This window comes from Trachemys scripta, chromosome 5 (assembly GCF_013100865.1).
Source record: "Trachemys scripta elegans isolate TJP31775 chromosome 5, CAS_Tse_1.0, whole genome shotgun sequence".
Lineage (NCBI taxonomy): Eukaryota > Metazoa > Chordata > Testudines > Emydidae > Trachemys > Trachemys scripta.
Window position 1 is genome coordinate 101491173 of NC_048302.1, and position 26800 is coordinate 101517972.

Sequence of the window (26800 nt, forward strand, 5' to 3'; positions counted from 1 at the left end):
ATGTGAGAAAAGTGGATTGGGGAAGTGAAATTTACCTCAAGCAGCACATGGGGAAAGAAGGGAGTAAATGAAGGGAGTTGGTGTGAATTCTCTGTGATAAGAATATGCCAAGTAAATTAAAGATCAAAATATATAGGATCTTGATTAGGAAGCCTTGATGTATGCATCAGAATGCTGACGAATCAGGAAGAGAGAATAACATCTACTTCACATCTACTTCACATTAGGATGCTCAGGTGAACATTTGGTAAGATGAGAGCTGATAGGCTATGAAGTGAAATGTTATGAGCCATTATGCAGACAACCATCATTATAGAAAAGCTGAGTGAGTATCAACTGAGATGGGAGAGTTGTCTGTTATGGCATGATGTGGGAAATGTTGGTCAGAGAGCACAAGAGCTAGTAGTCATGGGACAAAGAACATGAGGATGACCTAGAAAAAGGTGATTCAAGATGCAGAAGGAGGACATAAAGAAGGCTGGTGTTTTGGAAGAGGTACTTGACAAGAACACTTACTTGGAGAGATGAACAACAAGAACGACTGACTCTGATTGATGGGACAAGGTGAAAAAGAAGCAACAGCACATTGGCAAGTCATATGGCTGCAGGTGCATGTCTGGGATATTAAAGTCCCATGGCCCCTTCACTGACCTTTCTCAGGTCCTTACAAATCCAATGGGGAGACCCCTTTTACTGCATACTCGGTGTGCCCATACTTCCATTGCAGCTTAAACAGGGATTCAAGCCATGTGGAAGGCACTGTGACAGCTGTCTGCCCCACAAGCCATTGACACCCAAAGAAAATAATGATAGGAGTTTTGAGATTTCAGGAATCCAAAAGGGCAGTGGTTTGTCTTCCAGAAAAACAAGACAGCATAAAGTGATTATATTCTACATATAGTAGGTTAATTCAGAAAGAAGGGGAGGAATTGCTATTGGTTTTGAAAGAGTCTATAAAAAACATGAGCTGATCTCAGATTTGGAAACAAAACTGAGCCTGGAGCCTAATGAAAAGGAGATTAAAACATTTTTGACTGCATAGTTTGGGGCAGTGCAGTGTAAATGTGGTACTGTCTGGTTATTTATACAAAGCACATGCTGTAAAATCTGTGTACAATCGAATGAAGTGGAAGTATAGCACCAATGTGGCAGAGAAGCAGATTGGCTGCATCTAAAAAGAAAAAGAGCTGTCAGACAAGTATTTCCTTTGTTCCCCAAACTGACAAGTATAGTGATTCTTTTAATGGTGTGTGCATGAGTGAGATACCTTTCAAGAAAAAAACAACAAAAGAAAACAGCACCCCACTGCACATACCACGTAAAAACATATATGAATAGAAAATGTGCAGAACCCTTTGAGCTCATTCAAGGAGTTAACCAGCTAGCATTAAGTTTTATATAAACGGGATAAATTCAGCCATGCAGGAGAGTGGGATCTATAGAAGAGAGAAAAAGTATGTCTAAAAGAAGAAATTACATCTCCAGACTGGATTGAGAAGAAGGGACAGCCAAAAAAGAAGTGAAAGATAAACATGCAAATTAAAACTGTCATGGGAAATGCAAGTCCTAGAGCATTGAACACGATAGATTATGAAATACTTATTCAAATAAAGGAAGCTTGTAAATGGGCTACTGATCATCACAAAAGTGCAAAAAGAGTAAATATTCAGCACAGTGCAAAAGGATTTAGCCACACAATTAAAGAAAGGTCAGTCCTCCAGAAGTGCAGTATGGCATTGGCATCTCTTTCAGTTACAGTTACTTCTATACAGTGACCCTTAGATCCATTGTAAAATGTGGATTCATCTTATAGAGTTGGTGTAAATGACTCCTGCATTCATTGTATAGTAGGAGCTGGTGCCTACTCGAAATCGTATTTCTGTAGCAGACCTTCAGCAAACAATTAAAAAATGTACTTACTGTGAGGCAGCTGTAGAACAAGCAAAACATTGTAGACAATCTTATTAGGTCTTAACATTTCCCAAATCTCATCCCACAAAATGACATGTTTATTTTGGTATAAGTGATAGAGCATTTGAATTAGAGGTTAAACAATGGTATAGTTAATAAAAGAGCAACTCAGATCCTTTAAACACAGCTGCAATGTTCTTAGAGGACTTACCCCTCCAGCATGCTTTATTTTGTACAACCAACTGACACATCACTATTACCTTTATCCCCAGGAAATTAGCAAACTAAAAAGGTCTTGGTGTTAACAAAACTCGGGCAACCAGAGTATGAACCATAGCAGAACAGTCAGCTCTAATGCATTGGTGTGGTGGCACTACTAAAAAATTGGAAACAAGAGAGTTGTGGCTATTAAAGAGTTGTTGCAGTAAAGGAGCACCAGTATTCACCACCTAACAGCAGGAGGTGGGAAATAAGGGAAGGCTGATATGAATGGGGAAACTTGAGCACAGTCTGAGCTATTGGGTAAGCAATGGTCACCAGCAACGGCCACATTGTATTCAAAGAGGGGAAGTCTCAACTACAGTCGCTCCACTGGAATGCTGGGTCTGTTCCTCAGTGCAGGTCAGCTCAAAGTGGGATGATAGGGAAGTATATGGGACCAACTCTTTGTTCTTTGTTTTATACCATATCTAGCACAATGGTGTTGTGGTCCATGACTGGGGCTTCTAGAAGTAGTTGCAATGCAAACATATTAATATAGAGATATCTGTATTTATCTATCAGCATATCTTTTTTGTTTCTTTTAATGATTTCTTTTAATTTTGAGACTGAGTCAGATTTCCAGTTGGTCTCATGTCTAAGAATACATAGAAAATGTTTAATATTTAATAAAACAGATGTCTTGCTATTACAGTCAGACAGTACAGCTACTTGAAATTTGACGTTTTCCTCAGAAAAAAAATTGTAAATTATTTTGGTTGAAATAAATCTGTTGCTAAGAAGTCTACGGACTGTGCAATTTTTACCATTGAAACTAATATATATTTCCTGAGTGTCTGACTTTTGGAATCCCTTATGAAATCCAAAATGTCCTGTTTGTTTTATCTACATGTAAAATCTTGTTTCTGTGTGAGGTTTGCAAAAAGAATATTTCTGTGTGCTAATTTGCCCCATGTGGGAGAGTGAGTTCTGATTCTTCTAACAATCTTTTCTCTAATTCAAACCACAGAAGCATTTTAGCAAATAAAATATGTAATTAAAGGCATTCCTGTTTTAAGTCATCTAAATATAAAACATCAGTATCAATTTAGTCAACCCTTTATTTAGTCCAAATTTACTGGGGCATAGAAAGTGCTCACACAATTTTCTACTGAAAATGACAAATGTGCAAATATATTATAAAATCTCAAAATTCAACCTTAGATGTTAGATATAGGGGAGTTCATCATCCTGACAGTTCAGGATTGTTCCTTGTAGCATATTCCATGGCATCTCATCCAGCCTAATATAAAGGACTAGATCCTGCAAACTCTTATTCGGATCAGTAGCCATCCTGAAGTCAATGGGACTGTTTATGAAGTAAGAATCGCTCAGTGAAAGGTTTGCCATACTGAACCCTGAAAGAAAAAGTATAAAGTGTAGGTCAAAATCTGGTTTTAAATCTAGCATAATCCAATTAATTTTGGATGGGTTACTTAAAATTTACACAACGGAAATTGATGTTAGCATTTGGTTCAATGTGTCCAATCCTGCAAGTTGCTGAGTGCCTGTTGACAGGTGCTTAGTGCCTAAAACTCTCATTTAAATTGAAAGAGGCTCACTCAGGAGGGATTCGGTATCATCTGTGATCAGGACCTGTGTATCTAAGAAGGTAGCCAAAGCATATTTCCTTGAAATGACATTTGATATTTTGCTTTTTTTACTCCTATCACTCTTTTAATTCTCACAAAGAATTTTTCCCTTAAACTACTCAGTGTCAGGCTTAATACACAGCCTTTTTCAGTATTAATAATCCTAAACAGCATTTAATGACATAGACATTAGAATCTTGTTGAAAGAATGTGGACAATGTGGCCTGACTAACTTTAAACTTCAGCAAAGAAAATGAATTCAGAGATGGAACATAATGAACATAATGAACCAAGGTCATCAAGGCTAAGTTTACATTAGAGCTAGGTGTGTGATTCTCAGCTCATGTACTCATACTCTTACTAGCTCTGATCCAACTAGCATAAGTGTAAATAGTAGTGTAGCATAGTTTCCGATGTGGAAACTACAGAACTCAAACCACCGAAAAAGAAAATCAAACTTCTGCTGGTGGCATCTGACTCAGATAATGAAAATGAGCATATGTTAGTCCGCTTTGGATTGTTATCGAGCAGAAGCTGTCATCAGCATGGACACTTGGAATGGTGGTTGAAGCATGAAGGGACATATGAATCTTTAGCATATCTGGCATGTAAATATTTTGCAACGCCAGCTACCACAGTGCCATGAGAATGCCAGTTCTCACTTTCAGATGACATTGTAAACAAGAAGTAGGAAGCATTATCTCCCGCAAATGTAAATAAACTTGTTTGTCTGATGATTGGCTGAACAAGAAGTAGGACTGAGTGGACTTACAGGCTCTAAAATTTTACATTGTTTTATTTTCGAATGCAATTTTTGGTACAAAATTCTGTAGTTGTAAATTCAACTTTCATGATAAAGAGATTGCACTACAGTACTTGTACTAGGTAGACTGAAAAATACTATTTATTTTGTTTTTTTTACAGTGCAAATACTTGTAATCAAAAATAAATATAAAGTGAGCACTGTACAGTTTGTATTCTGTGTTATAATGGAAATCAATATATTTGAAAATGTAGAAAACATCAAAAATAATTAAATACATGGTATTCTATTATTGTTTAAGATTAATGAATTGTGATTAATTTAGCTATTTAGCTATTACTTTAGCTATATAGCACTGCACAGGCGGTTAGGGAACCCACCTGGGGACCTGCCCCTTCCCCGACTCCAACCTAGCCCGGCCACCAACCTGTCATGGGAGGGGCGCCATCCCTTCCCCCCCACTCCCCAGCCCCAACTCACCCTTTGGCCTGGACCTGCCGCAACCGGAGAGGCCCGGACCCAGCTGCAGCCATATTGGGCCCAGGCACAGCACCAGACGCAGCCAGGGCGGTACAGCCGGAGCTGCATGGACCCAGCCACAGCTGGATCAGGCCCAGGCGGCTCTCCCTGACCTGACCTGCTGGGGCTTGGGGGAGGATGGCTATCCTGCAGCCCCAGCCCCAGATCTACTGCAGTGGGGACAGGCACCTCTCCCCCCAGTCCAGGTGCTGCTGTGTAGAGAGAGCACTGGGGGGGAATCCTCTCACCCCACCATAGCTCCAGAGCACCCTCAACCCCCCATCCTCGGCCCCACCCCAAAGCCCGCACTCCCAGCCGGAGCCCTCACCCCCTTCACCCAACCCTCTGTCCCAGCCCTAAGCCCCTCAGCCCCAGGCCCACCACATAATTCCTTGACCACACCCCACACCACATGATTTTTTTTTTATGTGCACCATTATGAAGGTGTTGTGTCACACATCATCTCCATATTGGTGCATAAAACAAAATTCATTCCGCACATGGGTGGGAAAAATTAGAGGGAACACTGATTGTGATTAATTTTTTTAATCACGTGATTAATCTTGATTATTTTTTAATTGCTTGACAGCCCTCGTTTAAACCAAATACAAAGAGTATTTGTATATAAAGAGTATTGAGATATAAAGCTCAGACATACCAGTAAGTATGTTTTCCCATGCCAGTTGTACACTTCCTCTTTTCTCTTTGTTCTAGTTTTCAGTTTTGCGATGCTCACAGGAGAGTCACAGCGACCAGAAGAAATGTGAACACATGCAGAAAAATCTCAGGCAATATCTGGTTTGTCACATTAACTCTTTTCAAAATAATCACAAAATTTAAAAGAACCAGAGAAAAAAAATTAAAAGGGGCAGCCTAACCTCACTGCATACCTGGCAGTGATTAAAAAAGTTACATTAAATAGCTAAGTTGTCATCCAGATGCACATAACCTGTTCAGCAAAAAGAATGAGGAGTACTTGTGGCACCTTAGAGACTAACAATTTTAAGGTGCCACAAGTACTCCTCATTCTTTTTGCTGATATGGACTAACACGGCTACCACTCTGAAACTTATAACCTGTTCACTCCTTGACTAAGAATGCCAGAACCAAAATGTAGCACAGCTTCCCCAAGAGATGATCTGTCCCTCTATGTAATCAGTGTAGGTTCTTATGTTCATCATCATAGTATCTAAAGCAGGGGTTCTCAGACTTTTGTACTGGTGACCCCTTTCACACAGCAAGCCTCTGAGTGCGACCCCCCTTATACATTAAAAACACTTTTTAATATATTTAACACCATTATAAATGCTGGAGGCAAAGCAGGGTTTGGGGTGCTCGCAACCTCCCATGTAATAACCTTACAACCCCCTGAGGGGTCCCTACCCCCAGTCTGAGAACCGATGATCTAAAGTCAACATAAAGGTGGCTTGGAACTTTATCGACCAACTGGCCAAACCCTAACACGGAGGAGCAACAGATATCCATATATTCTGTAGCCTGTGGTAAGGATCCCATTGCCCCTGATCCTTGTAGAGATAACTCTGGACAAAGCCCACTTATATGGGTTTTGTGCAGGGGGGAATCAGGATTTCTCAGAGAGAGAAAATGCACCACATTGTTTTTTTCACTAAAGTTTCCATACAGCTTTTCTTAAAGCAAACAGGATATTCAGAAACAAACAACTCTAAATTTACCAGAACTGTTATACCTGTGTAGTTCCATTGTCCTCACTAGAGTTATTCCTCAATTACACTGGTCTAAATGAAAGAAAAATCAAGCCCTTATTTATTTTGTTTCTATCAAGGAAATACGTTGGGCTTGGTTCTTATCACACCTACATTGCAACTACTACAGCATCCAAGTGAATACTACTATTTGTGTGAGTAAGTGTTCAGGGAAATGAGTGAGGTCTGAACAATCTATCCCTAAATGATTACACAAGAATGGACAATGAGTATCACACACATGTATATTTCTAAACATTTACAGGAATAAGAGGTATTTAAATTCTCTTTAGAGTTATACAAGTGAACTTTTATGTAAGAATCATTTGCACTCATTTAAGAATCTTAAATTAACTCATGTTCTGCTTAACTCATTCTTCAACATATAAAATAATCATCTGCCATGGTTAGGAAGACATTATTCCCAGAAACATTATTGAGAAAATATGTATTGTTTGGGTTTTATACTTTCTTCTGAAGCATCTGATGGAGACCACTGTTGGACACAAAAGACTGGCCTATATGGACAAATGACCTGATCCAGTATGGTAATTCTGATATTTTAACCATGTGAAACACCAGTATATAGCCCTCTATCAAAGATTCATTATTATAAACATGTGGCACTATGGGGGTCAGATCCTCTGGCGTACTCGAACATTTTGCCCTTCGGTGATGGTATAATCTGGCCATAAAACTATCTTCAAATGGCTGGGGAAGTATCTGGAGAAATAGAGTGGATTTGGGTGTTTTGTGCAACTCACCCTCCATGGTGCTGTTATGGCCAGCACACCATTGTGCTATTTCACCTATGTTTTTGACTCTTAGTGGCTATTGCAATCTGGCATAAATTAGAACATCTCTAGGGATGTTTTAATGTGGTGCAGAGGAGACTAGGACGATCAGGGATGTGTACAGGAGAGTTGCAAAACACTCCCTGACCTGTACTCTGTGCAATTTGGCCATTCTGGAAGATCTGACCCATTACATTTAAAATTGTAAATTTTAAAAAGTCTGCAATTTGCAATGGTGTTTTTGCCCTTGCAAAATGAATTACACCTGAAATCAGGTTGTTAGACGTGCCAGTACCAAGATTCATACCTGCAATTCAATTACAAGTTGTAAAAATGTGGTGCAAATTTTGCTGGTATATATTACATCTGCAAATGACTGCCCTGCACCTTTATGCGGGGGGGGGGGGTGTTTGGTTGGCTGGCCGAGTGACGGGAACAGAGATTAATGGCTGGTGGCGGTGGCGGGAGATGAAAACTGCTGTAAAAAGGGGTCAGTGTGGTCGCTGACTCATCCCCTAGGAGGGCAGGATTTAAAAGTGGAGACTTGGTGCCTAAAACCTTCCTTTTTACAGGTATACATCCATCAGGGTAGGCATGATTTCAGATTACAGAGTGTTCATGCCACAGCAATAAGGAAAGTGTCCTAGGGGAAACCAGCATAGGGTTAATTCAAGTGTCACTCACGTGCTGGCAAGGTCACCATTTCTAGTTCAGCTGGAGATGTTAAGGTTGCTCATTTGGAAATACCTTAATAAACCATATGGGGGCACATTTTCATGGGTTTAGGATTGTTTCCACAGCTTTGCAGGTCGTACAAGGTGTGATGGTTTGCCCAGATCTAGGACATTCCTCTCAGGACTGCAGGAAAGGAGGGAGACACCAAGAGCAGGGGTGAGTTAAATCAACAACAGAAAAAGGTTCCCAATTGCAGGGGTGTTTGGGTCTGCTTTGGGCAGAGGCTACAGGAGCTGGTTGAGGTTGGGGGCAGCCAGCCCATCCCATACATTTGGTGCCATTTATTCAGAATCGGGGCAGCATTAATTTGTTGTAATTGCATTACAGATGTTGGACGACCGGCCATGCAGACGGTGGTGTGGATCTGCGGGCACAATATTGTATTTTGGGTGCATAGGCACGCGTCCAGGTAGCCCGAGAGTTTGCAGCTGAGCTTTGGTGGTGAAGCAGTACACAGTTGGCATGCAAGGAGGGGCACGTTATGGAATCAATTAATACCACTGCTGTATGCTATGCGGGCCTGTCAGCAGCCACCAGATATAATTGTGGTACATCTTGGGGGAAACAATTTGGGAATGCTTAAAGGGGTGGGACTAATGCTCAGAGCAAGGAGGGAGTCGGGGCTGATCCTTGAACTTTTTCCAGGAGTTAACATTGTTTGGTCAGACATGCTTCAGCACAGGGTCTGGCGGCAAGCCATGAGCCCCCCCAGGGTGGACAAGGCAAGGAAGTATGTGAACAGGGAGATGACCAAATTCCTTGGGACCATCAGAGGGGTAGTAATTTCACATCCTGACATAATATATGGGGCAGCAGAGTTGTTTTGGGGGATGGGGTTCATCTGTCCAACTTAGGTGCTGTCATGTTTATAACAGATATAAAAGATGGCATTAGGAGATGTCTGGGTACCAACTGGATGAAGGGAGGAGGCATTTAAGGAAATTTCTGACACCTCCTTGTCATGGATGTCCAGTGCAGGTACTCCATAGGAAAGGTATACAGTGACAGGATAAATGGCTTGGAAAAGGACTTAAAAAGAAGTGTTCATTACAAGAATGAACGGGGGACAGTTGGGGACTCCTATGATTGGGACGTCAGGGAGCCAACCCCCCCATTCTTATAGCCCACTTTAACACTCCTACGGGGTGGGGGGATGGTAAGATCCCAGCAATAGATTTGTTGGAGGGACCTGGATGGAAAAAGACGGGGAGCTGGTAAAAGCACCCCGGGTAATTACTGAATAAACATGGGGTTACCTGCACTGTACGCTGTTATCTGCTGGATAATCCCAAACATCTAATAATAAAGGTGCAGCCTGATGAAACCCATGTCAAATGTCTCCTGTCCTTTTGGCATAGCCAGACAAAGACATGCTGTCTTTCTTAAACACAGCCATGAATGGCCAAATGTTAAGTAAATTGCCAGGACAATTTGGTTTGAAATATTGGCCTAATTCGATGAAAGCTCCACATTTTCTTAGAAATAAACAGATAAGGAAATTATTTGCATACTGTATGGTGTTATTTTCACCTAAAGTTTAAAGTAATCAGTAATGAAAATGCAAGCAATGATGGATAAATTAGATTGCCTCACTTGAAAGAGATTTTCCTGCATCAACTCATCAGCATTTGATTGTTATGTTATTGCACTAAGATGAGTTAATAAAAAACATTAAAAACTTTTGCAAGTTTATGGTAATTGAATCTGGTAAAAGGAAACCTATTTAAAAAAATTAAGTGACTACTTCTACAAGCCATATAATGCATTTTATAAGTACTGGATCTGAATGACTAGACCAAGTGTACTTCTAAGGAAACCTCTGTTACCAATAGCAACATTTTGGATTTTTAAACAAGTATACCTACTCAGCCTCTTCTTTTTCATGATCTAAATATTTTTTCCAGGTAGCTCTTTTAATAGCACAAAAGCTTAATGAGACTGCAAACTTTCCGGGAAACTCATCAGGTTTAGTATAAGCAGGCGCACATTTCTGTAACTGATCATCTATTGTTCCAAAGCTTTAAACACAATTAATAGCATTACCAGTGTGCCAGTAATTTAAGAAGCTGGAAGATCACCAGAGCCTTGAGGTGAACATCTTTTGTCTCTGGCAATAATAGTGACATTGTAAACATAAATCAGTAGGAGAAACCCAAAGACACCTGTTTACTTGTTTTGAAAGCTAGATTAATTTGAAGGATGAGGGCATAATAAATCAAACAAGGCATGGTAAGCAAGACCAGATTTCAAATGAAAGGAAGAAAGGGGCAAATTTTCAAAAATAGCATCTCATATGGCACTGCTAGTTTTTTACACACAGAACACAATATCTGACTGCACACACTGCATTTTCATTTGCAAGGCAGATAAAGGTCTTACTACTTTGCGTGGGAAGGTTTAGCATGTGCACTCAGATCTGAAGTTTTTGCTCATGCAAAACAAGAGCATGAGCCATTGTGTTTGCAAACTCAGGGATGTATAATTTAAGAAAATGGCCTGGAATCATTTAAATATTCTGCCCAAAGAGCATGCTTACAATACTGAGAACAGGCTAAAGCTACTAACTGTCCAATATGACAAAACATGAGGCTATTATACACAGTGCATACCTTGGTTAATATTAAAGTGTACCTGATGTATTTTAGTTCATTTGATGCTAATCAGTCATTTCTTACGATGTAAGCCATACTAGCTGTTTTATAGCAAAATTCACACTTGAAATTAATACTATGCACAATAAATTCAATACTACATGAAGTGATTCCTTTCCTTTGGGTATTTGAAATAAAATGATGGTTTAACCTGTAGATGGATAATATTCATATTCAATGTGTACATATAATTATTTAAATTGGGTGAAAGCCACTCCAGTGCAGATAGCCAGTATAAGATCTGTGTAATGCTATTTTCTGAGCTTACATGGCACTTAGACATAAGCTTTATTCTTTCTATATAGGGTTACATTTCACCCATTAAAACCAGTAGAGCAATGTTGTTTTACACTAGCTGGAGACCTAGCCCATTGTAACTTATATTGCAATTGTTATGTGCTAGATTAATGCATAGTATATTTCAACAATGAATAAAGAATTCTTTAAGGCAACAATCCTGAGGAGTGCTAAAATCATGAAAAGAGCTTATTTAACTTTATTTATGACAACAAATGGACATTTTGGTTTCTAAATTAAGCATAATGTATATTTCACCTACATAGCTCACTTTCTGTATAAAAAAATTCTATAGATTGTTATTTGCTGTTTATATTTCATTAGCATTTTAACAATTACACTATAAATTAATCTCACACACTCTATTATTACAGTTAAAGTATGTATAGTCACAAGAAAATGTCTGGCAACCATCATATATGGATACCTCTATACACAAATGTTTTGGCATTAACCTTGTTGATAATGCATGTTTTTTTAGCAAATGTTTCTTAAAATCTGAACACAGCTTTTCAGAATTCAGATACTGGAATATAAAATGGCAGGTTGCTCATTATTGGCATGATGCAACTTGACTAGCATTAGACTCCATGATGAGTTTTACCAATATATCAACACAAAACATTTTAGGCATCTGCTGGGTCACCATCTCTTGTGAATTTGTCATGAATCTCTCAATAAATGTATCTAGTCATCATGACTGCATAAGAAAAGCTTGAAAACATGACCCAAAAGTAACCTAAGGTCTCAAAAATCAGAAGACCAATACAAAGAATGAAAAAATGTTTTCTTGTTATAAATCTCATGGGGTCTGAATCAATTTATGAAACATTTAGAATTGGCAATACACACCTCTCTATCTGTCTGTGTTTTATAGGATAAAGAACAAGAACTTCATGCTGAGACCTGTAAATATATCTACTGATTAAAGATTAAACAATTGAAACCTACTCAATTTTGTGAAAAATTGGATGCAGCCCTTGGGCAGCTCAGAAATGGTCTATGCCACTCCTTTTGGTGTAAACTATGGCCTCTCATGTTGCAGTGGTATCCTCCATTGAACCAAAGTAGTAGTAAACCTGTTAATGATGTTACCAGTATTGCACCAGTGGCCAGAGGATGGGATATTAACGTAATGTGTAGGGCCTGACCTTACAATGAGCACTGTGTTGCAGAAATCCCTATGTCTGCATGGATCCTCATTGAAATCAATGGGGCTTCACATGAGTACAGAGGTGCACACTGAATTCATGGCAGGATTCACGCATGGACTGGAAGATGATGTGATGTTGTCTCATTTATTTCCATTACACATGGATTGTTATTTTTCTTTTGCCATGAGACCTCAGTATGTACCTAATTTTAATCATTATAAAATAATATATATAGACAGCCGATTTGTTAGCCTGATTTTACTCTGAAGTGCTCACTCTCTCTCTCTGTGCTCACACTTGCTCTCTCTTTTTATGCTACAAACAAAAAGTGTGAGAAGGAGAGTGTGAGCATTTTGGGGTAACATCAGGACAACTATAATGCTCCTTTCATTTTCAGTGATGAAGGCCTCAGTCAGACTCCTTATGCTTAACAATGGACAAAATTGTTTAGTGAGAATTCATTAGAACTTTCAAGATTAACTATATTTTTAACTAGCTTCTAACAAACTTAGTGGGAAAAAATTGTATTAGACATTGGTGAATTAACCAAGCAATCACAATCCTATAAAAAGGAACATTATGTTTCCGAACTCTTATCTTATCAATAAGTCACTATTATAGCATGGTGTACACTAAGAGAGCAATGTGATTGGATCCTGCACACATATTGTTTACACAGTAACAGATTGGTTATCAGAATTTATTAAGCACATTACTTTTCCTCTTTAAAATTTTACTCCAGGAAAAGGTGAACACATTAGTTGGTGAAAATTTGATTCCTCTTCCTCCCATAATTATAGAATCATAGAAATGTAGGATTACAAGGGACCTTCATTTAGTCGAGGGGTGGGAAAACTATGGCCCGCGGGCTGGAGTCGTTTTAAGCTGCCCACGAGCCGCACCAGCGGCTCAGCCCTGCTCCAGTGCTCTGGCCGGGGTGCTGGGTCGGAGGCTGGACCATGCAGCTCAGCCCCACTTGGGCCAGGGTGCTGGGCAGGGGCCGCACTACGCAGCTCCTGGAACACAGCATGGTCCCGCTCTGGCTCCTAAGCACTCCAATGGGAGCTGCAGGGGCAGCACCTGCAGACGAGGCAGCATGCAGAGCTGCCCGGCCACACCACCATGTAGGAGCCGGAGAAGGGACATGCCACTGCTTCTGGGAGCCGCTTGAAGTAAGCGCTGCTCAGAACCTGCACCCCCTGAGCCTCTCCCCATGTCCCAACATGCTCCCCCCTCTTGATCTCCAAACCCCTCGATCTCATCCTGGAGTACCCTCCTGCACCCCAAACCTCTCATCCCCAGTCTTATCCCAGAGCCCGCACCCCCAGCCGGAACCTGCACCCCTTCCCACACCCCTGCCCCAGCCCTGATCCTCCTCCCGTGCTCCAAACCCTTCTGTCCCAGCCATGAGCACCCTCCTACACCCCAAACTCCTCATCCCCAGTCCCACCCCACAGCCTGTAACCCCTCCCGCACCGAAACCCAAATTTTGTGAGCATTCATGGCCCGCCATACAATTTCTATTCCCCTATGTGGCCCTCGGGCCAAAAAGTTTGTCCACCCCGATGTACAGGTGCATAAAGGAGTTTGCACCGGTTTTCCCCCTTGTTCACCCTTGGAAAGAGGCCAAGGATAGTTTTAGCCCTTGATCTTTGATGAACTTCCTTCATTTGTCCACTCAGGTCAAATATCAAACCAAAGGAGGAGGTGGGTAATGGCTGTACCCCACTCCTTTGCACTGGCCATTATCGTTGACTAACAACTGAATGGCAAGCTTGCTGCAACATCTCAGATTTACCACAGGATGTGTTCTGACCCTGTACTCCCTGGAGTTCCAGTATTGTATGTGCCTCTGGGACTCTGCACCACCCCTCACTCAGAGCTATGCCTAAATTTCAGCCGTACTGTCTTAAAGTCCCTGCATATCAGCTATTGCTACTTTGAGACCAACTCTGTGGTAAAGGGAGCAAAAATATAAGTTATATACGCATCAGCCCTCTTGTGTGTATGGAGCATGAGACTGTCTTTAGTCACATGATAACATACTATTTTCTCTACAGGAACTCATCCAGGAGACAGAATGGATGGTGCTTATTTAATGAATGATTGAATATTTTACTTTGTTTCGTTTTCTCCTCAATGAGTGCCCCCCAAGACTGTACACTATTCAAATAGTGTTAGGGTGCTAAGTATTACAGTGTTTGAGGACTTCACAAATATTAATTAATTTATTTTCATAACATCCCTTTGAGGTGAGGGAGGCATTAACATTACAGATATGAAACCAAGTTACAGAGGCCCAACTCCTCAAAAGGTATTTAGATGACTATCTCCCATTGATTTCAATTGGAAGCAAGGCATCTAATACCTTTGAGGATCTGGGCCAGAGATAAAAAGTAACCATTAATTTTAGGGGCCCAGCATGAGATGCCTAGGACCTGATTTTTCAAAGAACTTAGAATTATATTGCACTTTTTTATGTTCAAAGCACAGCTCCCATTGACTGCCGTTGCAGCAGTGAGCACTTCTAAAAATCAGATCCCCATGGTCTTTAGTCAAACATAGAGAAAATGAGGAACACACAGTTAGTGACCACCTGTGAAAAGTTTGATTTAAGTGTCTTGCCAAGCACCATATTGGGACTCTGTGGCAGATGTAGGGATGGAATTCTATGACGCTACATTCAACTGCCCTAACCATTAGACCATCCCGTACACCTTCCAACTTCTGCAGTGAGTAAAACTGGTGTACTTCTTCATTACACCACCCTGATTCATCCCAAGATTAGGCCCATTCTGTGCATTCAATGAAGCAGGGATCCTGTGGAAGAAATAGTATATGATTATGTAATTAAAGATTGTATAATAATAGATACATACAAGGAAACCAAATTAAGTTTGAACAGGGAACCTAAATTCTGTCATTTCCTAACTGTTGAGTACTTGACTTTGCAACCTTAATAATTTTTTGACATGTAATTTCCTATGTTACTTAAAAAGCAAATAGAAAAAAACAGAAATTCCATCATGGGTCATCGACCGGGTTTAGACCTCTGCCACCTCAGGTAATGGAGTAACTGATAGCAGTGGTAAGCTGTTATCCTTGATGTGGCCCAACACTAGAGAGGAATGATGCACAAACTTTTGCAGCAGTTTTCATAGATATTTGCTTACAGCAAAGGAATGGTAAGACTCATGAATTCTGGGTTCCATTCCAAGCTCTGGAGGGGAGTGTTCTGATTTGGGCACAGATTCTTCTGTTCATTACCACTAACCTTGACCCTTTACATTGCATCACCTCCATCCTGTTCCCATCCTAGTTCTGTCTCTTTCTTACTTCTGGAACTTTGTGACAGTCCCATTATATCTTAATTTAGCCAGCCACAGTCTCCATTATCCTTAGGCTTCTTATCCCAGTTCCAGTCTCCTTGTCCAACAAGTCCTAGTTACACACCTCTGAATGCCTAGTCCCTGCCAGTTTCTCCTATCTTCTTGGTCATAAGATCTGTCTCTGACCCCCTCACCTTCTGTTATCCCCCCTGCCCACATTCCCTTTCTCTGCTGGCTGCCAGTACCAGTCTAATTCCATAATCTTCTTGTTCCATCTCAGTTTCTGTTATCCTGGCTCCTAAATCCCACTTCCCTTACCCAGCCAGCCCTGGTCTCCCCAAGTTTCCAGTCCCACTCTCCAAGCTCAACCAGTCCCAGTCTCCACCTGGTTTCCCAATACCAGTTTCTGCCCCCAGTTTTAGTTTCCTTGTCCAGCCAGTCTCAATCTTCCATCCCATCCTACACTAACAAACAGTCCAAGTTTTCCTGTCCCTCTTTTCCCTTCCAAGCCTCTAGTACTACTCTCCCACCCAGGCACCACATCCCAATCAATCTACTTTCCCATGCCCCCAGTATTGGTTCTTGTCCACTTCTGCATTGAAATCATAGAATCATAGAATCATAGAATATCAGGGTTGGAAGGGACCTCAAGAGGTCATCTAGTCCAACCCCCTGCTCAAAGCAGGACCAATTCCCAACTAAATCATCCCAGCTAGGGCTTTGTCAAGCCGGGCCTTAAAAACCTCCAAAGAAGGAGACTCCACCACCTCCCTAGGTAACGCATTCCAGTGTTTCACCACCCTCCTAGTGAAATTAGTTTTTCCTAATATCCAACCTGGACCTCCCCCACTGCAACTTGAGACCATTGCTCCTTGTTTTGTCATCTGCCACCACTGAGAACAGCCGAGCTCCATCCTCTTTGGAACCCCCCTTCAGGTAGTTGAAGGCTGCTATCAAATCCCCCCTCATTCTTCTCTTCTGCAGACTAAACAATCCCAGTTCCCTCAGCCTCTCCTCATAAGTCATGTGCTCCAGACCCCTAATCATTTTTGTTGCCCTCCATTGGACTCTTTCCAATTTTTCCACATCCTTCTTGTAGTGTGGGACCCAAAACTGGACACAGTATTCCAGATGAGGCCTCACCAATGTCGAATAAAGGGGAACGATCATGTTCCTCGGTCTGCTGGCAATGCCCCTACTTATACAGCCCAAAATGCCGTTAGCCTTCTTGGCAACAAGAGCACACTGTTGACTCATATCCAGCTTCTAGTCCACTGTAACCAGTTAACTTAATCTTCCGTGCTTCCTAGGTCCAGCAGAGAGATCATTGAGAACATAGGAGAGACAGCCTTCTTACACTTAACTCAAGTGCCCAGCCCCAAACCAACCCATAGGAGCCCAGAACTGCAATTGCAGGGAATGTCCTGCTCAACATCAGGCTGGGACATGCCCATTGCAGACAGACTCTTCAGGAAATTTAACTGAAAATCTCTAGCAAATCTCTGTTCATCATGTGCAAACAGTCACAGGACATTTTTCAAAGGCGTATAACTTGGCCAAACTGTGACATAGTTCATGGGGATAGTAAAAGGCACATGACTGACACAATGGTCACCTCTCTCCTCCCTGCCAAATTTCAAGGCTCTGCTCCAAAGCATGGGAGCCCTACGGTTCCTCAAAGAAAAGGGCAACAATGTTTTTTAACACAAAGTAGAATATGGACAATATAATTTTACCTAAGTCATTTAAGATGTCTTTTCTTGCAAAATTATGGAAGCTGTAGTAAATGAGTTGTTCTTTAAGAGGGGGAATCCCTTGTCAATGATAAAATAAATCTCAATGTATAAGAGAGGATTCTGGACCAACAAGAGCTCAAGGAGATGATTTTGCTTCTGATCCTACATGCTTATTAACTGTATTGGGAACATTGTCTTTATATTTATTAGTATAGTCCTGTAGAGCCCACAGTATGCTAAGTACTTTCCAAACATAAATGAACATGATCCCGGTCCAGTAGATCTCACAGTCTAAAGACATATGAGATGACAAACAGCAGGCAAGAAGATGGGGAATAACACATTTGCAGTTGTGTTAACAAGTAAATATAAATAGGAAAAGAAAGTTAAATTCAAGTTACTCCTCAAGGATGACAAGGCCAGTTACTTAAATTCAAAGCTTGTTGGAATAGATAAGAAACAGAATTTCTGAATCTGTCAGTGTCAATATGATGGCTGAGCAGACAATTTGTCCTAGGAAAGACTTTGCTCAGATTTGGATCTGTAGACTCAAGCGGTGCTGTTTTCAGTCTATAATTGGTATCCATCTCTGCTCGAAGTGAAGGAAATATACGGTCTGTAAATAAAGGTAATATAATTCATTAATGTCATATCCTTGTCCATTAATTTAAATTTACATAAGTATCAGGAACTACATACATTTTCATGACCGTTCATAGTTAGACACAATATTTAAATGAGAAACAAGCAACATTATTACCATAAGTATCCAGTAGCCTACGTGAAATGTTTTTGTGGTCTCAGTCTGTTGTCTTTTGATTATATCACAAAAAATGGACATTACCACTATTGACAGGTGAGGTCGATACATGAAATGATATAACTAACAAAGGGGTTCTCAAACTGGGTATTGTGACTCCTCAGAGGGTACCAAAGTTATTATGTAGGGGGTTGCGAGCTGTCAGCCTCCATCCCCAAGCCCCTCTTTGCCTCCAGCATTTATAATAGTGTTAAATATTTAAAAATGTGTTTTTAATTTATATGGGGCAGTCACACTCACAGGCTTGCTGTGTGAAAGGGGTCACCAATACAAAAGTTTGAGAACCACTGGACTAACATATACAGGACCAAATCAAAATAACTGTTGGGGCTCGAGGTAACAATCTCACTCGCTAAGAAGAAGGACAAGCCTTGATGCTGTATGTGTGAGGAGGAACAATCTAAATCAATAAGTAATAGTCATGGGCTTAAGTAGCATTTTAGATATATATGTGGTGAGGACCTCTCCCTACATGAATTTTCCCAACTCTCGCATGCGTCTGAAGTAGAGGCAGCATCATAGTGGGAAGCAATTAGCAATGGTTGGGACAGGTGAGTTGTGGCTAGAGAAGGGAGGAGCCAGAAGGTACATGTGTTGAATGTTGTTGAATGACAACACAAGGCCTATGTACTGCTCTATTTCCATATACATCTTATTGGGAGGAGTTAAATGAGATTTAAGTGGTTCATGGGCCATAGCTACGTAGACACAAGGAGAATGGTGTAGAAATATAAAGCAACAAGAAGCTATAGTACTTTCCAGGGCACCCTCTGTAAAGCAGGTAGCCACACTGCTGGAGAATAGTGTGGGTAAGAATCCTACCAGAGGCTTTACAGGACATTCACATGGTTAGCCTTCTTTCTTGCAGATCCCCTTGTACTTGTGAAGCTAGTGAGACAGACCTGTGGCCTGTTCTGCAAAGGTAGCAAAGTCATTTGCCCTAATTGCAATAATAATGGAGGAAATAACTTAAAGACAAGGAAGCTTATGGAAATCTCCTCCCCATTAATAGCCTTTTGTGGGCAGATATTTTTGAAGGGCTGATCAGGCCATGTATATGTTAAAGTTGTAAAACAGAATAATTGAATTAAGGCATTAGAGTGCATCTGCAATACAATATGCATAGTTTTACATTAGCTCCTACCTTCAAAAGTTCCCACAAAATTAGAGTGCCCCAATTCACACAAAAATTAAAGCAATCAACATTTGCGGCATTTCTGAAAGTTTGGATGCAATAGTAATAGGTGAACTTTTCTCACTGTAATTTGGTTCCAAACAACACAATGAAAATTAAAGGCATGAAAAAAAAAAAGGGTTTAAGAAAAAAAAAAAAATCCACTATATACATTAGTATGTCACAGTTTTGGGTTGGGTTCATTTCAACCTTTCAATAATATTTCAGATCACTGTATTTCATCTGAAGCAATTCACCTATCACTACAGAGTGTTCTGCCTGTTGTATTGCTTCCCATAATTATGGGCTTTTGTAATATTTAGCCAGTCAAATGTGAGGGTGAAACATTGCTAAGTGCTTTGTTAATATGATATAGAATTGCTTTGGTAACTTCTTCCTTTCAATTGAGTAAAAGAATAATTCTATTACATTTGGAGATGACACAACAAGGTGTTATTTTTGCTTTGCACATCTGTTTTTCACAATTATTGTGATATTGTTCACACAATAAGGCTTGCATAAGCCAAATTCCAGTGTTTGATCTGGGATTGCTCTAATCCCAGTTGGCTACACCTATTCTGAACCGGTACACCTCTATATCAGTATAACTGAGAATTATCCACTTTTGTGCAGCAGAAAATGGGTATTATTGTAAGTGGCAGAAAACATAGTTGTTGCTGTTTTTTTCAGGGGAGAAAGCTAACGTAAGACCTGAACATATAAAATCTTTAATAGATGTATTAGCTTTGAGCAAACCTTGACAAAACAGAATCAATAAAGAGCAATGATCTTTGTCATAGTAATTTAAGAGGCGTTTTTTCCCTGTACAACATTTAATCTCATAATATAAAGGTATAAGCAACAAAGTCCATAGGGTTTGGTTCTTTGGGGCTACTCAAACTCGAAACTACAGGATGTATTCACAGGTGTTGATACCAAACAAATCCCTGCATATTTCTTTGGAATTTGGGGTTCTACAGAACCCTATGTTCTGGAAAACCTCCCTCTCATTCCCCAGGATATTTCATATAACTCCAGTTGCCTCACCTCAACCCAAGCCCCCAGTACGTTCCAACCTAATCTTTGTTGTCTTCAAGAGTAGTGGACTCAGTCCTCAAGAGGTTTGGCTGTCCAACCCCACAGCAGTAAAGAGATAAAGGGCATTACCTACCATCCATAGGGTGTTCAAGTAAAGGATGGCAGAAAATGCTTGGGAATTTGCATAGTAACCATTTGATTTCCTGAATGGGAATTTGGAACCAAATCAAGGTTACATTACTATTCTTACTAAATGTCATGGGTGCTGTAAAGATCATACCGGTGTTATTGTGCCTAATGTGAAATATGGCACTTCCAGCAGCACAGTGGCTATTAACACAACACTGACACAAAGGTTCAGCATGGATTCAGGGGGAAGAATACATGTTACTGAGAGCATATTGTGAACCAACAGCTATTTATTGCAATAGATATATACATTTGGACCAAAAAGCTTTCTTTGGGTGTTGAAATAATTAGACACACACATCCAGCAAAACAGTGATTAAAAAAATTCCTCCATGTTCAGTAAAATCAGGTGATATATATATCTTATGATATGTGGTAAATATGACCGCCTATGAATGACAATTCAAAAATAGATACATACATGTCTTTTTCATATGAGGAAAATCCATAGAAGTCTTCTACAATATCCATGCCTCCAGTCTCTAGTCAGATACTCTAATATTTAATGGTCTGAGATCTAAATTACCAGCTGATAATATTGCCCATTTTGGATGTGTGTCGCTTCAGTTTATGGGCACAACCTTCAATTCTGTTCATTATTTTGTTCTTTTTCAAGCAACTATAGTTGCAGTTTGGTAAGGAACATTTTATGAAATAGGAATGGAAGTACTGTACGGTATGAATGCAGACTCTGGTAGTGATATGAAAAGTCCCATTTTTTAATTTAAATTGAATTCTAATGTTGACTTCTTATGCTGTCTTTTTTTCCCTTCTTGGAACATAATCCCCAAATTTCTGACTTTCCAGAATAAAAAATCCCCTCAAAACTGCATTTGGTAATTGGGTATTTAAAGTCCATGACTCACGCACTGTAAGTCTAGTATTCCAGTCTACTTTGATTTGTGCAATCACAGGAGGAGTTGTAATGCATTGAAATCATCGCATTGTCTGTGTTATTGGAGCAGCTAGTACAAAAGAAGCTGCTTTATAATAATTCCAGCATTGCAATGTTTCTGTCATTTTGAGTTGGAATACAACCAAAAAACCTGCCCAACCACCTGCTGCCAGACTTTAAAACAACAACAAAAAAGTAGTTTTATTTATTTATTTGTTAACAAAAAAGGTTTAAAGGTACCAACTGGTTATTATTTCAATAAAGGTCATCACAAAATCTATGAGCATAAAGGAAGAAGGCTTGTTTTATGGAGAATGATCCATATTTCTGGGTCTTTTAAAAAAAATCTGTTATAAGCTTAATTTTAGGGTAATTAAACTGATAAGCCCAAATTCCCTACCATTGCACCTTTACTTGCTTCAAAGGAGTTGTATCTGCAGAGAATTGAGGCTGTAGAATATTGCAAGCAGAACAATTGCAGGTGTCACTAAATATAAGTATTAACATGCACAGTGTGTCTATTAGTTTTTTTAGAAGTGCTTTCTCTCACGTAATTTGATATGGTTGGGAAGCAGATGTGTTCCCTATTTTATATGTAGAGGAAGTATTTTTTTCCCATACTTGTGCTGATTTACATCCAAGATTTCAGGCTGTGTATTTGCTACATCACAACATTAGATGTGGGGTCGGGGCAGCTTACTCAAGTTACTATTTTAATACAAAAACTGTGCTATCAACAAACATGCTGTAATTTATTTATAGTTAGTGTGCCTTACAATGGAGTTTGTTGTAACTAATTAAAGTAACTAAGCATGCATATAGAGAATTAGTTTTTATGGGAAGATTTAGTCAAAAACAGTTTGATTTTTGATCATAACACTCTAGGGTTGTATGTATAAAAAATGAGCCATTGCATTAAAAAATATACATATTTACATAGTTCTATAAAATGCTTGTCAAACACGCATACAAAAGGTAATTCTTTTGCATTTTTCTGGTGCTCAACCGATGCCTATTGAAGTGAATGAGAAGTTTTCCATTGACATCAGTGGCATTGGATCAGGCCCTTGTGCATCTTTATCATTCTAGGTCCTTGGTTCTCAATCTGGGGGTGGACCCCTCGGGGTATGAACAGATGCAGGGGAGTCATGATCACTTCCCTTTCTTTATGGATACATGGCAGTTGGAGGGAGGAGTCAAAACTTTTTTTTTTCATTTGTAACATGGGATCATAGTAGGAAATGTTGAGAATAACTCTTCTAGGTAACCATTAATACATCTCATATTACTGCTGTGTTTCATGTCTTGATTACCACTGTTAACTGGCCTGTTGACACAAAACCTCTGTGGATGATCTCTAATAACTGAACAGAGCAAAATCCTTACTCCAGCGTAACAGCAAATATTTAATATAGATTTCAATAAAATCTTGTTACTAGTTGTTTGGAGTCTGGACTGCTGTTCATACCATGATAAACCCTCACATTCAAGCATCATGACAAACAAAAATTATATTGACTATGCAAGGGATCATGTTAAATGTATAACTTCTCTAACTATTTAGTTTTGCATCACAGTCACAAACTACTTTTGTTACTTGTCACTTAATTCTTTGCATTTTATGAGTACATTTCTGGTCAGGAATTGCCCAGAACTGCATATAATGCACTTTGTGCTATCTTATTAGAAATGTATAGTGAGGAACTATCACAACCTTATTCTTTAAAATGATGCCTCCGTATATGCATTTTGGCATTTCAATAGCCTTTTTTTCTGCAAAAATGCATTTCAAACTCTTGTAATTTGTGTTCTAAAGTGTCTTTTCAGTAGTACTGTTCTCCAGGCTTCTCCATCCCAATGTGCGTCTATGGTGTAGATTATTTGTCCCCACATGTTTTACTTTACAATTTTCCAAATTTAAACTCACTTTTTTTCTTCTAATGTTTCTAATCTCTGTGTATTCCTTTGTATTTCTATCTTCTGTGATGCTTGTAAATTTTCTCAGTTTAGTATCATATCATCTGTGAATTTAATTAACCTACTATTTGTTTTACTCCTCCCGCTTGCATCTAATACTGAAGAGGAAGTTTATTAGAATAAGTAAAACAGTATTATCTCTAAAGCCTCTCTGTCTTTTCTTCATTTTATATCTTCTGCAGTGACTCTACCCCAGCCCTCCAAATATCTGGTTTTCCTCGACAGATTTAAAGAAACAGAAACTATATCCCATTTCTTCCAACATCAAGATCTCATCCTGCCTTTTCCCACAAGCATAATGAGGTGCCGTACATGAGGAAGCTCCTACCTATGCTGACTATATTGAACCATCCACCTAATCAGTGCCCTTATACCAGCTGTGGAGCAACCTGGCAAATTAATGTGGCTGATTTACTTTGATTCTCAATGTCGCAAGCTGGACTACATTTGGGAAAATCAGTGTCCCAGACTACTACAAGAGAACTTTGGGATAGGGTATGGTCCATGGGCAGGGGACAGGGAAGAGCAGAAGGAAAGAGTGTTAGCAAAACTGCAAGAAGCAACATTTTAAGTTTTTACTTATATTTACTTATATTTAACTATACAGTTAAACTGAAAACCCTGAAGCATCTTTATTCAAAATACTTCAGCTTTGATTTAAAAATATTTTAAATGCTAAAAATCTTCATTGTTTCTTTATAAAAGTTAATAAACATATTTTCCCAGGCATTTTTCTGGGCAATATACTTCTCTTATTTAATTAATTGGCTAAAAAAGCTGCACAACCAATTAGTCTCTGTATCACATATAGCACCTGTAAAATGAACATTATTGTACCAGACTTACCGAAATCTGCTTTGAATTTGGGCAGTGAGATTGTAGGTTAATACAATTAAATTTCAAGCCAGCACTTACTATACTTATTGTATACACCAAGATACAAAAGAGCATCAATCACTGAAGGAAATTTTCTGTCATTTTGAAGAATGAAAAATGATTCCATGTTAGTCACCAAACACTACTATTCATTTTCTTTACAGAATTTTTGGGTTCCTTTGTCTGCTTCCATTTCTAGACAGTTGTTCTCTCCGGAAACACAGTATGTAAATGGGTACAGCTATGAAGACATTTTGGGCTTTCCTCAGGAAGCAAAATGTGATGCATCAAAAATAGGGAGCTGACATCTTACTCACACTGTCCTCCCAGGGCCCAGTCTTGTGATGTGCTGTGTGTTTCCTGGAGGATGGTGAAATAAATGGGAGTTGAGCACTTTCATGACCTCCCAGTAGGAACTTAGCACTATCTCATAGGATCAAGCCATAGGGACCTCTTTGAAACCAGCAAAAGAGCCCCCATAGTCAAATGTTAAGTGTCTTGGTTAAGGATTCATTATCTCTTCCCAGCCTTTCCAATAAAATCTGAGAAAGCTCCCAGTTCAAATCCCTGAGATCCTGAGTTAATCCTTCACCAAAACTAGAGACTATCCATCCATATGGAGCACATTGTAGAACCTCTGTATCTGTTTGGTGGATCGGGGCCTATTTTTGAAGATAGTTTAGCCTTTACTATGAACCAAGTATCAGAGGGGTAGCCATGTTAGTCTGAATCTGTAAAAAGCAACAGAGGGTCCTGTGGCACCTTTGAGACTAACAGAAGTACTGGGAGCATAAGCTTTCGTGGGTAAGAACCTCACTTCTTCAGATGCAAGAAGTGAGGTTCTTACCCACGAAAGCTTATGCTCCNTAAGGGAAATATGTGAAATTCCTGATTCATAATATATATACACCTTATTTCATATATATATGAAATAAGTTTCTAGAAAATAATTGCATTATAGAATGGGGCAGAATGTATCTGCTTATGGCAATCTTGGAGAGAAAAATACTGGACTAATTTGATGGAGAGTCACTTGGTTCATAGCAACAGAGGGTCCTGTGGCACCTTTGAGACTAACAGAAGTACTGGGAGCATAAGCTTTCGTGGGTAAGAACCTCACTTCTTCAGATGCAAGAAGTGAGGTTCTTACCCACGAAAGCTTATGCTCCCAGTACTTCTGTTAGTCTCAAAGGTGCCACAGGACCCTCTGTTGCTATGAACCAAGTGACTCTCCATCAAATTAGTCCAGTATTTTTCTCTCCAAGATTGCCATAAGCAGATACATTCTGCCCCATTCTATAATGCAATTATTTTCTAGAAACTTATTTCATATATATATGAAATAAGGTGTATATATATTATGAATCAGGAATTTCACATATTTCCCTTAAGTGTCTTTACAGCTCTGTGAATTTCATTAACACTGAATTCACCAGAATCATTTTGTGCAGTGTAAGCAGGGTTTAAATGAATTCTCCCCTGACAGCTAGTTGGGGAGGGGAAGAGACTTCAAGAACAAACTGTATTTACATGAACACACCTATTCTGTGTAGGTTTGCAGCAGACAGGAGCTGTGTGCCTCCAAGTGATCAGCTTTGGCTTGTGTTGGGTTACAAATCACTTTAGTATTGAATGCAGGGGTAGTGTAATGATGTGTGACAGGGGGACGACTCACTGCCGCGGCGCCTCCTGCTAGTCATCCTGGGAATTAGCTCTCCAGCTCTGGAGCACCCTCTGCTGGCTGATGTTCCACCTGTCTTAGGCCCCCGTGTCCCTCCCAGACGCCGGTGCCCCTTCCCTCAGGGTTCTGCCCTCTGCAGTAATCCACACTGTCTCTGGGTCCCCCCTTCCAGGGGAACCTTCTATCCCACCTTGCCTCAGTGGCTACTGCCAGTCATCATCTAGCCCCTGTTCACTGGGGCTGACTGCAGTCCATAAACCACTCATCATCAGCAAGGGGGGGTTAGAACCTGCTGCCTTTGCCTATCTGTGGGCTGCCCCTCTGTACTGGGCTACCATTTTGTAGGCCCTTTTCCAGGCCTGCAGCCTGAGGTTTTATCAGGCTGAGCTCCCCAGCTCCCTCTGCCCTTCTCCAGCACTGCTCCACCTCAGGTACCCTTCCCAGCTCCCAGGCAGCTAGGTCCTAGTCTCTCAGCAGCCAGAGAGAGAGAAAGAATGTCTCTCTTTCTTCTGAACCACAGACTTCTTATAAGGGCCAGCTGGGCCCTGATTAAGCTGACCACAGCTATGGCTGCTTTCCCAATCAGTCTAGCTTTCCCCCACTGCAGCCCTCTCCAGGCCTGCTTTATCCCCTTCAGGCAGGAGCGGGGTGACTACCCCGCTGCATGTTGTTATAAACATTGTTGTC